Below are 4036 nucleotides of genomic sequence, written 5' to 3'. Positions count from 1 at the left end.
AGATTTACAGCCTCGGAAACCCTGTACAGGGTCGCTATGGGTCAGAACCAACTCCATGGCACTTAACAACATCCGCTGCCATCCAGTCAACTTTGACTCGGAGCAACACTACACAGGGTTTCCGAGACTTTAAATCTTTACAGGAGAAGCTGGTGGGTTTGAACCATCGACCTTGCAGCTGGCAGCCCAAATGCCTAACCCACATGGCCTATAAGAACTATGGACGTTGGATCAACGTGACAACAGCAACTCAGATGTGCTTGATAGCATGTGATGTGGTCAATACTTAGATGGGAATTATTAGTAAGCTTAGAGGGCAGTGAATTTACGTCAGTGATGCTGCTGTGAAATGCTGTTGAGTCAATTCTGTACAGGGTTTCTGAGGAGCAGCTGGTGGGTTTGAACTGCTGACCTTGTGGTTCTGTGAAGGGGGAAGAACCACTCAGAATAGGAGGGTGGGAACGCATGTACACCTCAAAGAATGTCACCAATGTCACTGAGTTATCCACGGAGAACCCACTGAATTAGTATGTATTACTGTGTGTATTCTCAACAACAAAAGAAATAAAAACTTCAACTATTTGGCATTTTTAAAGGGAGATCTAAGTCAAATTATTAACAGTGATTACCCAGGGGAAATGAGATTATGAGGGAGACTCTCAGTTTATTTATGTGATTTTTTTTTTTTTTAAACAGTACTCATGTGATCAGAAAAAAAATATATAAAGATGTTCCATAAGAAAAAGACAGCTGCTGCTCCCAGTGGTTCTTTATCACTGGAGTATGAACAGTAGCCCTGTAGTGGTATTTATGGAGGCCAAATGAAACAACCTAGTGTCTACCCACAAGACTGGCGTTAATAAGCTACCTTACGTGGGGAAACAATTTTCTATGAAGTCATTCAACAAATTACTCTCTTTTCAAGGCATTTCCCAACCCCCACCCCCAAATTCCACAAAAATGAATTACTTTTGTTTTAAAAACTCTGTGTGCCCCATTGCCAACAATTCAATTCTAACTCAGAGTGACCTACATACACATAGATGTATGTGTGTACATATGTATACATGTAAGTATGTGGGTATGTAGGTAAAGACATTGGAAAGGCCAGAAGGACACATCTAAAAGTGGTCCCAAGAAGGTGAGCTCCTGGCATGGGAGGAAGAGGGATTCTAAGTTGTACTCTGAGCACTGTACATTTTGAGTCAAGTATAACACTGTCCTGGTGTGGCATCACAGGATAAGAATTAGACTTCAAGGTCAGTTTGAACCGCAAGGTCAGAGGTTCAAACTCACCAGCTGCTCCTCAGAACCCTACACAGTGTCACTATGAGTTGGAACCAACTCGATAGCTCTTAACAACAACCTAACACTGCGGGTGGGGGAAAGATGAGGTTTTCTACTCCTGTAGATTTACAGCCTCGGAAACTCTATACAGGGTTGCCAAGAGTCAGAGCGACTCCAGAGCACACTGGCACCACCACACCACGGTAGTACTTGTAAAACAAACTCCTTCATTGACCCATGGTCTCTTCAGCTTGGCTTCCTGCACTCCCCACCAGACCCTCAGGCCCCTGTCCAATGTCTCCATCTCTGTCTCGTGTCTGCTGAGGGGGCCTTCTCTCTCCTCATTGTTCACCTTGCTGAAGCCCCCAGTTCCCAGTAAAACTCCTGCCTGCCTCTCTCCTGGTACCCTGGGTCCCACTTGGTACCTGCTGTGTACCGCATCCATACTGGGTGCTCAGTTACGGTGTGATTAACTTGTAATCCATTCATTTGCTCATAGTTACAATATGTAACCGAAAATCCTAGCAATGATGAGAAAACATGCCATCAAATCATCTACAAAGGATTCAGAGAGACACAATGAGGGTTGGGTCCTTGAAGAAGAAGGCTCCTTGGACACATTAGGCTCAGGGATGTGCTCTGAAGGATGGACAGCTTTGATGGCAGCAAAGGGAGGTAGCCAGGCCTTTCAGACCAGGTTGAGAGGTTGGACAAAGAGGGCTGTGGCTTGAGTGGAATGAGGGGCACACACAGGCCCACCCGACTGGAGTGGTAGGGTGAAGCCTGCTGGTGAATGTTAGAAAGGAATTCATGTTGGTTAGGGAACACCTTCTGTTTGCTTAGTCACTTAGCAAATATTTGTCACACGCCCAGAATGTGGCAGGTACTGGGAGTAGAGAGAAAAGCTTATAGACCTTCCGCTCCTGGAGCCCGAATGTAGCAGGATAAGATCAACCAGTGTCTGGGGGTTCTGCAGGAGGCTATGACGGCAGGGCTGGGGAGGGTCTTCTCATCACCTCTGGGGTGGGCAGGGAAGGCTCAGCTAAAGGGAACACACTGAAATTTGGAAGGATGGGTAAGAGATAGCTTAGTAAAGATGAGGGTGGGGAGAGAAGGAATCCCCATATTTCGACCAACAGTAGAGCCCCGGGTCAGTCTCACTCTGGCTGACTGAGGACCACATGGAGTTCTGGATTGGCTGGGCTTGGGATGCTCAGGGACCTTGAAGAAAGCTGGGTCAGAGTAGGAGAGTCAGGTCAGGCAGGCAGCCTGGGCTGAGCGGGCCACTGGACCTTTACTATGATCACTCGATTTGGCTACAGGGAACCCAGATCAAAGAAACGAGCAAGAAGGAGACGGTCTGAATTGAGTTGGCTGGAAACAGAAGGATGCTCTGGGGATGTAAACAAAGTGAAGTGCCTGGGGCTTATGATAGCAGAGAAACACTATCCGATACAGTGCTGGAAAATGAGCCCCTCAGGTTGGAAGGCCCTCAAAATGTGACTGGGGAACAGCTGCCTCCTCAAAGTAGAGATGATTGTGATGATGTGAATGGAGTAAAGCCCATGGGACTTCCATTTGCTGATGGGGTACAACTCAAAATGAAGAGAAACAGCTGTAAACATCCATTAATAATCAGAACATGGAATGTATGAAGTATGAATCTAGGAAAATTGGCAATTGTCAAAAATTCAATGGAACGCATAAGCATCGATATATTAAGCAATAATGAGCTGAAACGGACTGGTATTGACTCTTTTGAGTCTGACAACCACTTGGTTTACTATGCCAGGAATGACAAATTGAAGAGGAATGGTGTCTCATTCATTGTCAGAAAGAACATATCAAAATCAGTCATGAGGTACAAGGCTGTCTGTGATAGTATAATATCCATGCACCTACAGGGAAGACCACTATTATTCAAATTTATGCAGCAACCACTAAAGCCAGTGAGGATGAAATAGAAAAATTCTACCAACTTCTTCAATCTGAAATTGATCAAACATGCAATCAAAATGTATTGAGCATAACTGGTGATTAGAATGCAAAGGTTGGGAGCAAAGAAGGATCAATAGTTGGAAAATATGGCCTTGGTGATAGAAATGATGCTGGAGAATGCATGATAGAATTCTGCAAAACCAATGATTTGTTCATTTCAAATACCTTTTTTAAATGGCATAAGAGATGATTATACACATGGGACCTCATGAGATAGAATACACAGAAATCAAATTGACTACATCTGTGGAAAGAGACGATAGAAAAGCTCCATATCATCAGTCAAAACAAGGCCAGGGCAGATTGTGGAACAGATAGATCATCAATTACTCAGATGCAAATTCAGACTGAAGCTGAAGAAAATGAAAACAAGTCCATGAGAGCCAAAATATGACCTTGTATATATCCCACCTGAATTTAGAGATCATCTGAAGAACAGATTTGATACATTAGGACAGAAAACCAGATGAGTTGTGGAATGACATCAAGAACATCATACGTGGAGAAAGCAAAAAGTCATTAAGAAGACAAGAAAGAAGGAAAAGATCAAAATGGATGTCAGAAGAGACACTGAAATTTGCTCTTCAGCATAGAGACGCTAAAGCAAATGGAAGAAAGGAGGAGGTATAAGAGCTGAACAGAAAATTTCAAAGGTCAATTTGAGAAGACAAAAGTCAAATATTGTAACGAAATGTGCAAAGATCTGGAGTTAGAAAACCAAGAGGGAAGAAAACACTCAGCATTTCTCAAG

General features: G+C 43.8%; 1 protein-coding gene across 1 annotated transcript in view; it reads right to left on the bottom strand.

Annotated features, from left to right (window-relative positions):
• The window catches only part of TTC25 (tetratricopeptide repeat domain 25), a 40078-nt gene that overhangs the window by 24174 nt on the left and 11868 nt on the right, over positions 1-4036 (bottom strand). The gene's annotated exons all lie outside the window — the stretch shown is intronic.

Source organism: Chrysochloris asiatica, unplaced genomic scaffold (assembly GCF_000296735.1).
Source record: "Chrysochloris asiatica unplaced genomic scaffold, ChrAsi1.0 scaffold00007, whole genome shotgun sequence".
In the NCBI taxonomy this organism is placed as follows: domain Eukaryota; kingdom Metazoa; phylum Chordata; class Mammalia; order Afrosoricida; family Chrysochloridae; genus Chrysochloris; species Chrysochloris asiatica.
This window is presented reverse-complemented; position numbering and strand designations above follow the sequence as displayed.